Source organism: Gossypium hirsutum, chromosome A12 (genome assembly GCF_007990345.1).
Source record: "Gossypium hirsutum isolate 1008001.06 chromosome A12, Gossypium_hirsutum_v2.1, whole genome shotgun sequence".
Lineage (NCBI taxonomy): Eukaryota > Viridiplantae > Streptophyta > Magnoliopsida > Malvales > Malvaceae > Gossypium > Gossypium hirsutum.
In genome coordinates, this window is record NC_053435.1 from 95,054,075 (window position 1) to 95,068,323 (window position 14,249).

Below are 14,249 nucleotides of genomic sequence, written 5' to 3' on the forward strand. Positions count from 1 at the left end.
AGCAATAACATTAAAATACACATTGCATTATTAAAAATCATATGAACTTACCTTGTATACGAAAATGGTCATTTTTACCATTTAAGTCCACTACTTGGTATTTTCTCGATTTTAGTCCGAATCTCGATTTCCTTGATCTAACATTACAAATATAGCTTATTTATTACTCACATTATTCAAATGGGTCCATAAATCATATTTTTACAAATTTTCATTTTGACCCCTAAACTTTTACATATTTGCACATTTCCCCAAGGTTCAGAAATTAAAATTCATCCTATTTTCTTATGTTTTATAACATGCTGATCATTTTTTCCTTCTATAACAACATCAAATTCTCACTTTAACATGTACTTATGAACATTAGGTATTTTTACCAATTATTTCATTTTACTCGTTTTCACGTAAAATCGCTTTGCAAAAGTTGTTTATCTAACACCCAACACTCATTTTATACCATTAGACATCAAAATGCATGTATGTCACATATGGGTCAATTTTTAAACATGAACCCTAGCTCAAATTAATGGTAGAAATTGGTAAATCGAGCTACGAGGATTTCAAAAATGCAAAGAACATTAAAAATAGGGCAAAGATGGACTTACAATCAAGCTTGGAAGTTTTACAAACCCTAGCCATGTCTTCCATCTCCATATATGGTTATGGCATGAGAAAAATGAATAAGATGACATCTTTTTCTTAGTTATTTTGGCTTTATTTTCCAAATTACTAAAATACCCTTAATGAAAAATAAATAAAAACATACCATGCCATGTCCATTTTTGTCCACTAATTACAAAATGGGCTATTTACCATTTAAAGATCTCCAATTTAAAAACTCATTACTCACAAGTACTTAGTAACTTTGTGAACTAGAACACACATTTTGCAACCTTTTACAATTTAGTCCTTTTGACTAAATTAAGTGCCCAAACGTCAAAATTTTCGAACGAAATTTTCATGAAATTATTCTGTGAAATCGTAGAGCATAAAAAATAATAAAAATAAATTTTATTCTTCAGATTTGTGGTCCCAAAACCATTATTTCGACTAGGCTCAAAATCAGGATGTTACATGAACTACCCGTGTGAGGAAGTCGAGGCCGTATTGATTTCCTACGTTGACCCATTTTCTTCGTTTTTGGCCGGTTTCTCTCTCTTTTTACTCTCCTGTGCTCACCTAAGTATAAAACATGAAATTAAAAAAATTAGGAGCATCGAATTCACCAAATCTAAGGATAATTCATCCAAAAATATGCTAAGCATAGGATAAAAATATGTATTAATTACGGTTTATCAGTTCACCTGTACCAACATCAATAATGGTTCTAGCGATTGCTAAAAAAGGCCAACCTAGAATTAAAGGTATGTCACTATCCTCATCCATATCTAAAATAACAAAATCGACTGGGAAAATAAATTTGTTAATCTTGACAAGAACATCTTCAAAAATACCCTTAAGAAATCTAATAGTTCTATCTGCTAATTGAATACTCATCCTAGTTTGTTTGGGTTTCTCAAGACCTAGTTGCTTAAACATATTTAGGGTATGACATTAATTATAACAGCTCAGTTTTAGTTAAATCAGAACAGTGGTTTGGAGACCATAAATTTGAGGTCGTAAATTAATTTAATAGTTTATAGCATGTGAATATGTATGTGTGAAAGTTTCATGAAAAAATTTTATCGTTTGAGTGTTTAATTTGATAAAAGGACTAAATCGCATAAAATGAAAAAGTTGCATTCCACTTGTTGAAAGTGCTTAATTACCATGGCTTATTAAATGTGAGGTCCTTATGATGTAATTAGACCATGATTTGTGGAATTTGACATAAATGGCCAACATTAAATGTTTTGTTAATGTTTTAATTAAGGTTAAAATAGTAATTTGGTTATTAAGGTTAATTAAATTAAAACAAAAGCAAAAATTTAGATCATTTCTTTCTTTCTTAGCCAAATATTAAAAGAAAATAAAGCTTTGAAGAACATTTAGGGTTCGGCCATTGTTCAACTGGATTGAGGTATGATTTTAGATCGTTTCTGGATGATCTTTATGTTTTTGTGATCGTTGCTTTGAGTACTAGCTAGCCCATCCTCAATTTTTTTGAAAGTGTTGATGATTTTGAAAGTTTCCATTGATGAATTCATGTGTTCTTGAATGTTTGATGATGGAAAATGAGTATTTGTTGATAGATTATCATGTTTTGTAAAGTGATTTTTAGTGAAATTGCATAAAAGGGACTAATTTGTGAAAAGTGTAAAATGTGTGTTTAAATGTGTGAAATATTGATAAATATGGGCTTTTATGGAACCTATAGATATTCGGCTAGCTTGGGTTTAGTTGAAATTGTTGTAAATTGTGTTTTTATGAAATAGGGACTAAATTGAAAAAATATGAAATCATAGGGGTTAATGTGTAAAATTTCCCAAATCGTGTGTTTTGGATGAAATTTAATGAATTGAGGAATAAAAGAGTTAATTTTGAATTTATATAGATCAAGAACGAAAGAAATCAGATTTAGATCTGGGGAAATCGAAAGTTATCGAATGTCGATCCGGTTTCTCTATTCCGACTACGAGATAAGTTCATATGCAAATAAACGTATTTACATTGAATTATATATATATTATTATTATTGAACTGCAATGAATGTTGAACGAGCAATTACGAGCAAGAATTGACAGAGTTACAATATCCGAAAGTCACGTACGAACGTTAGGAATAGTATAGGATGCAGATGTCATGATATTAGGTTATTGAGATGTGATTATATGTAAGACCATGTCTGGGACATTGGCATTGTATTGAGATTAAGTGTAAGACCATGTCTGGGACATTAACATCGTTAATCGATTTCATATAAGACCGTGTCTAGGACAGTGGCATCAATATGTGATAACATGTAAGACCATATCTGGGATATGGCATTGTACGAGCTTATGGAATTTTCGAGTATCCTTAACGATTCCAAATGGTTCAACAGGAAGAGTCAAGTCGAGAAAGAATATGTGAATGAGTTAAGTGACTTAGGTACGTACGAAATTCATATGAGTATTGAAAAGGGAAAGTAATTGATGAACTCGATTAAGACATTGAATATACGTTCAATGAAAAAGGTTTGTGAATTTGAATGTGATTAACTATGTTTAGCATATTTGAATTGTTATGCTAATGTTTATGTGATTATTTTATTTGTTTATGGCTTACTAAGCTTTTAAAGCTTACTTTGTATGTTCTTTCCCTGCTTTATAGATTATCGAAGCTAGCTCAGACAAGGGGATTATCGGGAAATGTCATCACACTATTGATCATCTCATTGGTACTTTTGAAGCTTTGTATATATGGTATATGGCATGTATAGGCTAGGGTCATCTTGGTATGTTTTGAGTTGGGGTTATAGCCATGAGATTTGGCTTGTAAATGTTGGAATATGACCATTTAAGTTGACTTGAATTATATGTTTGATAAATGATATATATATGTGATGTATATAATGTCCTAAGTGTTGGCTTGTTTGCAATGGTTGTATAGATGCTCTTTTGGATAGTTATATGTTGTGGTATTATTGCTTGGAATTTGGTATATTTTGGTATAATTTGAGGATGATGAATTGATATGTTTGAGAAGCATGAATTGGTTGATAGAAAGGTGAGAAAATTCATTTAGGAGTTATGTGAATTTGATGATTGTGGCGTGTTGATTTGGTATGTTTTGAATATAGAATTTAGTATTTGAATTGGTTGATGATAGATAGCATGGTATGTGATTGAATTGGCATATTTTGGTTGCCTATATATGTGTTGGAATGATGCTATTTTGATGGTTAGGTGTGCATGAGAAAAAGGGTGGCAAATTGGCTTTGTAAATGACCTATTTTTGTCGACACGGGTGTGTATCTTAGCCGTGTACAACACACGATTATATTACATGGCCGTATGTCCTCTGGGGTACCCTTTCGAATTAAGTCAGTATACCCTATAGTTTTGACACGGTCTAGACACAGGGGCGTGTCTACTGGCCGTGCATGGCACACGGGCTGGCACCTAGGCGTGTGGTCGGCCGTGTGACCCAAGTCAATAACCTCCTCAGTTTTTCCACGGCCATGGCACACGGGCGTGTCCTCGACCGTGTGGTGCAAGTCAGTATGTATGCTCTGTTTTCACACGGCCTGTGATACGGGTGTTTCTGGTGGCCGTGTGGCTCGTGACCTTTAAATCAAAGAAAATTTTCTAAGTCTCCCAAAGTTTACAAATGTTATCGGTTTAGTCCTGAACCACTTCTAAGTATGTTTTAAGGTCTCGTAAGACCTTATAAGGGACAAAGTGTTTAAGATAAATAAATTTTAATTATGATTGTGCAAATGTATGATTTATGTTGTGGTTCATATGATTTATGTTGTGATTGATCGGTAATGCTTCGTAACCTTATTTCAGTGACGGATACGGGTTAAGGGTGTTACATTAATACTCGCCCTTAAATCAGCTAAAGCATTATTAACACTTAAACTACCAATTAAACAAGGAATAGTAAAACTCTCTGAATCTTTCAATTTGTTGGGTAGTTTATTCTGTAAGATAGCTAAGCAAACTGCATTTAGCTCCACGTGCTACGAATCATCTAACTTCCGCTTGTTTGCTAAAAGCTCCTTTAAAATTTTTATGGAATTTGGTATCTACGAAAGAGCTTCAATAAACGGTAAGTTAATATGTAACTTTTTTAGAAGTTTAAGAAATTTAACAAATTGTTCATTTGTGTGGTCTTTCTTTGTCGCAATTGGATATGACACACGTGGTTTATACTCCTTACCGATCTGTTTTTGTTCACTATGGCTTACCTCAACTTTACATTGACTTACTATATTTTCTTGCCTTAGTTTTGGTTCAAGTTCAACTAAAATTTCTTTATCTCGAACCGTAATGGCATAAAGCTGCTCTCTTGGGTTAGTTTCGGTGCAGCTAGGCAAGCTACCTTGTGGTCTTTCTGAAATCAGCTTAGCAAGTTGACCTATTTGATTTTCGAGCCCTTAAATTGACATTTTTTAATCTTTAAGTGTTGTTTCAATGTTTTGGAAGTGGGTTTCGGACACCGAAATAAATTTCGTCTGCATTTCCTCAAGGTTTGACTTCTTCTCTTATTGGTAAGGAGATTGAAAGGCAGGAGGCGGTTGTGGTCTTTGATTTCCTTGACCACCTCACGAGAAATTGGGATGGTTCCTCCAACCTGCATTATGAGTGTTACTATAGGGATTATTCTGAGGTCTAGAATTATTACCCATATAGTTAACTTGTTCGTTTTCTGTGCTAGGGTTGTAGGATAGGCATTCTGGATTGTTCATCCCTCATCCATTTGTATCGCACTGCATCAACGGATGTACCTGCGCAGAACTATATAAACCATCAATTTTCTTATTTAAAAGTTCTACCTGGTTTGATAACATGGTGACTGCGTCTAGGTTGAAAACATCGGCTGCTTTCATCGGCTTCGTCCTCATGACTTGCCACTGATAATTATTTAGCAACATTTCCTCTATAAACTCATAAGCTGCTTCAGGAGTTTTGTTATTCAAAGTCCCACCGGCCGTTGCATCAATCAATTGCCTAGTCAAAGGGTTCAAATCGTTGTAGAAGGTTTGAACCTGTAGCCATAAAGGTAACCCATGGTGAGGGCACCTTCTCAATAAGTCATTACACCTCTCCCATGCATCATATAGAGTCTTTAAATCCATTTACACGAAGGAAAAGATATCATTACTCAACTTAGCTGTCTTAGCCGATGGGAAATACTTCAATAAGAACTTTTTGGTCATTTGCTTTCATATAATGATAGAACCTCGTGGTAGGGAGTTCAACCACTGTTTAGCCTTATTTTTCAATGAGAAGGGAAACAACTGCAGCTGAATTGGCATCATCAGAAACGCCATTTATCTTAAAAGTATCACAGAAGTCTAAAAAGTTAGCCAAATGACTATTTGGATCTTCATCTTGCAAACCATCAAACTAAACAAATTGTTGGATCATTTGAATGGTGTTTGGCTTCAGCTCGAAGTTATTTGCAGCAATGGCGGGTCTAACAATACTAGATTCAGCCCCAGTTAAATTGGGCTTGGCATAATCATTCATAGTAATAAGAGCAGGATTTGCGACAACCACAGGAGATAGCTGATTATTTTGGTTTTCAGCCATCTCCTTAGTAATATTAATGATGTCCTCTTGCTCTTCCACTGTACTTTGTCAACATTGCTTTGCTTCTTTACGGTTTCTGCGAGCTGTACTTTCGATCTCACTATCGAATACTAAAGGTCCTGAGGGGTTTCTTTTAGTCATATACTAAAGGAACTTGCCGGAGGCAAACAAAAGAAAAATTAGAAAACAAAAATTAAACTAAAAACAAAAATAAAATGAAATAAAAATTAAAATGGCTAAATTAATAAAAATCTAGTATTCCTAATATCTTAGTCCCTGGCAACGGCACCAAAAACTTGATGAGTCACTAAACTAACTAAACTCACGATAAAGGCAAGCGCACCTATCGAATAGTAGTATAACTATAGTGAGTCGGAAATATTGTATCCACGAAGACTAAAAGTACTAGTAATTACTATTTTTTTATTATCTAGCCTATAAATTAAAGCGGATGTTTTTAATCTAACTTTAACTAAACTAATTATTAAGAACGCGACAGAGAATAGGATGAAAAAAAATACTTGAATATAACCAAAGAGAAAGACAATACCCAGGAAAGAATCCACCTAGACTTCACTTATTATTTTGAATCTAAATTAGATTTCCTTAAATTATGTTAATATCTCTTTCGAGAATAAGAGCAACTAACTTTTGGTTGATTAATTGAAATCTTTTTCTAATTAAAACCCCTATTGTTGCATTAACTCGATCTATGGATTCCCTTATTAGGTTTGACTCTAATCCGGTAGATTTATTTCGTCCTATTTTTAGGATTGCATGCAACTCCACTCAATTATACTACATCTACTCTTAAACAGGGACTTTTGCTCTACTGAAATAAGCACATCACACTTGAATTAATATCCTGAAAATATTAAAGCAATAAATAAGCATACATAATTGAGAACAAGAACAAGTATTTATCATATAATCCAGAAAATCAAATAATAAGATCCAACATAGGTTTCATCTTCCCTAGGTATCTAGGGAATTTAGTTCATACTTTGAGAGGGAACATATCAAAATTAGGAAAATAGCAAAACATAAAAAAAACCCAAAAACTTCTAGAGAAATTGAATGGAGATCTTCAATCTAGAAGGGGATCCTACTTTTGAGTTGAATCTGTTAGCGTTCTTTGAGTAAATTCTTCGTTCTACTCTGCATGCTCCCTTAGATCATCTTCTAGTGTGTATTTATAGACTTTAGAATGCTCAGAAACTTTAAAAATTGGCTTTTTTCGCCTTTTTGGGAATGTGGCCAACACGAGCTGGCACATGGGCTGGCACATGAACGTGTCGCCAGCCCGTGTGAGAATGCCCACGCCGTGTGGTTCCTGAAAATAGCTTGTTTTGTCTAATTTTGGCCCTTTTTTCTCTCCTTTTGCTCCTCTATGCTTTCCTAAGTATAGAAACATGAAATTAAAGGATGAGGAGCATCAAATTCACTAAATTATATAATTATTCATCTAAAAATGCATCAACAATGTGATTGAAACATGTTACTTTTATGGCTTATCAACGTAATTCTCTTATCCTCCACTTCTTTATTCCCATTTCCACAAGAAAGAATATTATCCCTAAATACAAAGCACATCGTTAGCCAAACGTCACCTTCAAAGCTACCCAAAATTATATTAAACACATTATTCAAATATTGGAAATTTAAATTATTATATTAATTTATATATTTTACTCTCTTTTTTAGATTTAAATGCAATTTTACCATTTTTTGAAATCTACCCTTATTTATATATTATATTTTAAACATGACCGGTAAAATAGAATGTAATTTGGGTAGACAAATTGCAGATGAAAGAAATTTTATTTGGATTTTGGATTTAAAGTCTAGTTTCTCTCTTTTATTAGTTGAAATTGTTAATTTTTATGTGGTTTTCACCCAAAATAAAGGGAGAATAAAAAAACCCATAAATTTTACCTATTGTTAAAGAATTTTTTTTTTAAAATACAATTTTTTACTAGCAACATTCTTGAAAAATATCCATTTAAAATAATTTATAAGTATGATAACGACTTTAGCACGTTAAATATAATTGTGATGAAAGAATCTTTTAAATTTGAAGCTTAGCTAGTTTGGGTTTGCTTCTAATTTCCCTTCTAAAAAGCCAAAGGATTAGATGCTTTTTCTTCCTATTTATGACACATGACTTGGAACTTCGGTTAAATCAAATCATAACTATAAAAAAAAAAACAAACAAACAAACAAACAAAAGGTGAGAAGGGATTGATTATTCCAATCTTACAGCCTGAAATGAGTGATCTCTCATAATCAGGGCATTTTGCTTTGTTTGAAGAGTATTTACTTTTCTTTCTTTTGAGTAGTGGTTGAAGAATATTTACTTCTCAACCAAACCCCAAATTTGGTTTATGTTTTATCACCACCAATGTTATATAATTGAATGGTATTTTTTTCTATCAAATTTTACTTCATTTGAGATTCAAATTTTGATATATTAAGGGCTTTTCTAGATAGATATTTAATTTCAGTACAATGTGTTTAATTTTTTTTTCATACTATAATATTGTTATAATATCTAATCTCATTGTTATCGTTATTTTTACATTAACTACAAGTAAATGTTATTATCCATTCAAATGTGCTAAGTTAAGATCATATTTTTATAATTAATTAATTTTCCCCCAAATCTTAATAAAAACCCAATGCATTAAGTACTTTTTCGTTAATAATGAGAGTGTATAATAAAAACTAATGAAGGATAACATATTGCAGGTCCTTCTAGCTATAGGGGGTGCACTTGTCAATGGAACTTGGTTTGTTCTATTGACAAATAGAAAATAGAAATTTAGGTTAGCGTGGAGACACGTGGATAGATTATTAAAGACGTAATTGGTTATGGGGGGACCCTCTTTTGTATCAGATTTTTTGCAATCAAAGAAAAGCTTTTTGTTGCCATTAGCCAAAGAAATGTTGTGATTGTGAAATTTACTATTAACTAATCAACACATATATATGAGTAATATTTTTCTCTTATCATATTAAGGAAAATACAGGGGTATTTATATATGTTTCTACTATTACTATTACAGCTTACAATAGGGTTTACTATTTTGTCTTGGCCTTAGAGTCGATGGTACTGACATTATTTGTCCCTGGTGCTGACATTCCTTGGGCGTCCCTTAACTTATTAGACGTATGTTTGTGGAGCACGCCATCCTTTTTGATTCTGGGACTAGCTCCCCTCACGAGCCTCATACCTGCTAGTCACGAGCGGGGATCCCTTGCAAGGCTCGCGATCCCTTCTGTGGACATAGCTCGCGACCTCGTTCCTGCGAGGCTTATGCGAGCTCTCCTCTCGTGACCTCATTCTTGCGAGGCACACGAGCTCTCCTTACGGGCTTCCCATGCGAGCTATCTTTACAAACATTCAACATTCCCTCAAGGTCCTCAGCGAACTATGCCTATAAACGAACATTCTTCTTTCGGGTCGACCCCATCTGAATTGGAGATCCAGATCCTATTCAATCACTTGGGCCGGCTGTTCCCAAATCTTAACACATGTCGAAATTGATTTAATAATATATACACTTAACTCAGCCTAAATTGAAGTAGTTGATATGAGGGAGGCTATGGCTGTGGGCAACAGTAAATGTTGATGAGACAAAGATTAAAAACATTTCCCAAACAACCTGTTGAGAGTTTGAGATTACTTAATTCCCTTTTGCTCCCAACTCTTTTTGCTTTTTCATATATTTGTCACTTTCTTTTATATGTAGATCAAGGTAAAATGCTTGATTTACTTTTGGTTAAAGTTAAGACAATTATTTACACAAAGTTAAAATTAGGTTCCATTATGTCTAATATTATTGTTTTATTTTTTGTCAAATAACTAATAATTCCTATCTAAGTCAAACTTATTTGACAAAAATTAAATTAATGAAATTGACATTGTGAATATAAAAACATATTATAAAGGCAAATCTTACTACATATATAAAAAAATGTTTTACCATTTTCAAATATTTATAATGTTATAATAACTGTATAATATATTTTGGTTATTGAACAAGAGTAAAGAGAAAATTACTTAAATAGTTATGAGATATTAGTTGAATAATATATCTCTTTTAAATATGTGATTATTCAAAAAAGATAATTTTTGAAAGTTATATATATCTCTATGAAAAGATATGAGAGTTTCTATAAATAGGAGTGAGATTTCATTTAGTAGATATACCAAAAATTTCTTTTTATCCTTCTTCTATCTTCTACTATTATTTGATTGTTCTATAAAAAAAATAAAGAATTACCACAGAAATTCTTTATAGAAATTGATTTTATTGTTATACTCTATTCAGTGCTTAGTGAGCTATATTTATCGATGCAAAATACAAATAGTCACCAAGCTTCATTGTACCTTGAATTTCATTTGCTTGAAACTCATTTAATACCGAGTATAGGTGGGGATGAATAAAATCTTAAAGATAGTGACTTGATATATACTTTTATTTATAAAACTTAAATATATCCATAAAAATATATTAAGCACAAAAGTAACACAACATAATTAAATTCAACTTGGTAAGAGAAAGGAAAAAGTGGGGGTGAAGGTTGATTAATTTAGTGAGAATGAGTTAGGTATTAACTTAAAGATAGGTTGATAAGTGTGAAGTGAATTTGTGTTTTAATCAGCAATCAGTTGTTTTTTCGGGGATTCAACTTTTCCAAAATAGGGTAGAGATAGTTAATTTTTTATAATATGTTTACTTTTGGGGCATCTTGATTATGCATGTATTTATAAATCAATGCAATTAATGTAAAAATAAGATTGTAAACATATATTTACTGTTAGATGTTGATATCTCAACAAATAACAACATTGTGGTCTAATGATGAGGCTAAACCATAAGCCTTTCCAAGAGTAATTATAGTGAGTGGTTTAGTCATATTTAGGTCTAGGTCCAGTTAATATAAACACCTTTATAAATTTTTAGAGTATAACAACTCTGTTAGTATAACTGTTAGTCTGTTATTCAAATCTATTATGTTATTAGCAGTATAATAGATTTGAATAACAGACTAACAATTATACTAACAGAGTCGTTATACTCTAACATGAATTGAAATGAAAACATTATTACTCTTTCAAGAATCAGGTTCTATTCAGAGAAATGAGAATTCTCTAGATTTGATTGACATCCAAATGCATGCATGTTTTTGTTTACGGAGTTAGACTGAACTCAAATAAGATTTATTGTTTTTTTACTAATGTTTATAGTTTAAATTGGATTGTTCAAATCATTTTAAAGCAATATATCAAGTAAATAACATAATGTTTATGATGAATTTGAAATAATATTTACGTAAGGGTGAGGTGCCAAATTCAATTAAAAAGTGGAAGGTTGGTAACATATAGTGAGAAAAATAAAATAAAATAAAATAAAATAAAAAGAACACACAAATCTTACGTGGAAACCCTTTCGGGAAAAAGCCACGGCAGAGGAGAAGAAAATTCACTATGTCGAAAAATTTGAATCAATACAAGAGGAATAGACTATGCCTATTTATAGGCTTGTAAAGTCATATTCTAGTAGGATTGAAACACCTTATCCTAATCAATATAAAATAGATGAAGTTTAATAAAGTTTAAAAAAACCTTATTCTAAAATAAAATAAAAGAAGTCTAGTTCTATATGGATTTTACTTTTATTTTATTTTCCATCGTATTTTATTTAAATAAGAATTTGGGTCACTTAATTCTAACAGTTTCCCACCTTAACACAAATTCTCAATGAAACAAGTTCTTCATCGCGAACTTTCAATAAACAAGTTCTCCACCTCTTCCATAAAACCCCTTAAGGGTTTAACTTCAACAATGAACACCAACAAAGTCTAAGCAATGCTCAAACTTGGTTATAGGAAGTGACTTAGTCAACATATCTGCAGGATTTTCATGAGTACTAATTTTGCTCACAACAATATCACCACGAGCAATAATATCACGAACAAAATGATACCGAACATCAATGTGTTTTGTTCTCTCATGAAACATTTGATCTTTTGTAAGAAAGATGGCACTCTGACTGTCACAAAATACAATGCTGATTTGAAGGTCCTCATTGAGTTCACTAAAGAGTCCCTTCAACCAAATAGCTTCTTTACAAGCCTCAGTAATCGCCATGTACTCAGCTTCAGTGGTAGACAAAGCGACTGTAGACTGCAAAGTGGCTTTCCAACTGATTGCACAACCTCCGATTGTAAAGACATAACCTGTGAGAGATATTCTTTTATCAAGATCTCCAGCAAAATCAGAATCAACATACCCTATGACTCCATCTCTAGTTCTTCCAAACTGTAAGCAAACATCAGTAGTACCTCGTAAGTATCTTAGAATCCACTGAACTGCTTTCCAGTGTTCTTTACCGGGATTCTCCATGTATCTGCTAACTGCACTGACTGCATATGATAAATCTGGACGTGAACAAACCATAGTATACATGAGAGATCCCACTGCACTAGAGTATGGAACATGTGACATGTACTCAATCTCATCATCTGATTGTGGAGACAAAACTGATGAAAGTCTGAAATGGGTTGTTAAAGGAGTACTAACAGGCTTAGCACTCTGCATATTGAACCTGCAAAGAACATTCTCAATGTACCCCTTCTGACTTAGGTACAATTTACTTGTTTTTCTATCTCTGAGAATCTCCATTCCAAGTATTTTCTTTGCTGGTCCTAAATCTTTCATCTCAAATTCTTTACTTAGTTAGGATTTGACATTTCTTATCTCTCCTTTATCTTTTGCTGCTACCAACATGTCATCAACATAAAGAAGTAGATACACAAAAGAACCATCATTGTTTTTCTCAAAATAAACACAACTGTCAAAACTACTTCTTTTGAAATCATGAAAAGTCATAAATGAATCAAACCTCTTGTACCACTGTCTTGGTGACTGTTTCAAACCGTAAAGGGACTTTTTCAGCAAGCAAACATAATCCTCTTTTTCTAAGACTATAAAACCCTCTGGTTGTTGCATGTAAATATCCTTCTCAAGTTCTCCATACAGAAATGCAGTTTTTACATCTAACTACTCAAGCTCCAAATCATGCATGGCCACAATACCAAGCAAAGCTCGAATCAAACTATGCTTAACAACTGGAGAGAACACATCTGTGAAGTCCACTCCTGGAATTTGACTGTAACCCTTTGCAACAAGCCTTGCTTTATATCTGGGTTCTTCAACTCCTGGAGTCCCTTCTTTCTTTTTAAAAACCCATTTACAACGAACAGCCTTTGTACCTTTAGGAAGTTTCACAAGGTCCCATGTTCTGTTTTTGTGGAGTGATTCCATCTCTTCTTGCATAGCAAACATCCACTTTTCTGAGTCTTCACAGCTAACCGCCTTAGAATAATTAGATGGCTCTTGATTCGCATCTATATCTTCAGCCATATTTAAAGTATAAGTAACTAGATCAGCCTCGACATACTTCTTTGGAGGTTTAATTTCTCTTCTAGTTCTGTTTTTGGCGATAGAGTATTGTGGTGAAGAAGCAACTCTATTTTCAACTTTTGTTCTGGCTTGAGGAGTTGACTCTGTATTAATCTGATGCTCCACCTGCTTTTGATTTTCTTTATTGGAAGAGTCTTTAAGAGATAAGTTAGGTAGCATAGCAGTTTCATCAAAAACAACATCTCTGCTAATCACAACTTTTTTCAATGGATCTCGGTTCCAATTTTCTATTATCAACATGAGTACACGTAGGACACCTAAAAATCTTTAAATTAGAATAATTAACAGGATTACCAGACCATACCTCTTGTGGAGTCTTTTTCTCAATGGCAACGGATGAAGATCAGTTGATTAAAAAACATGCAGTAGAGGCTGCTATTGCCCAAAATGACTTCGATAAGTTGGCATTTGAAAAAATACATCGAACCTTCTCCATGATCGTTCTGTTCATTCGTTCTGCAACGCCGTTTTGCTGTGGAGTATGACGAACTGTCAAGTGTCTCATGATCCCTTCTGATTTGCACAATCTATTAAACTCATCAGAACAAAACTCTAAGCCATTGTCTGTGCAGAGG

General features: G+C 32.9%; 1 non-coding gene across 1 annotated transcript; it reads left to right on the top strand.

Moving 5' to 3' along the window:
* The first annotated feature begins 5,651 nt into the window (after positions 1–5,651).
* Positions 5,652–5,758, top strand: LOC121211560 (small nucleolar RNA R71). The gene has a single exon (XR_005906784.1). It is a non-coding gene; the product is annotated as a small nucleolar RNA R71 (small nucleolar RNA).
* The last annotated feature ends 8,491 nt before the right edge of the window (positions 5,759–14,249 follow it).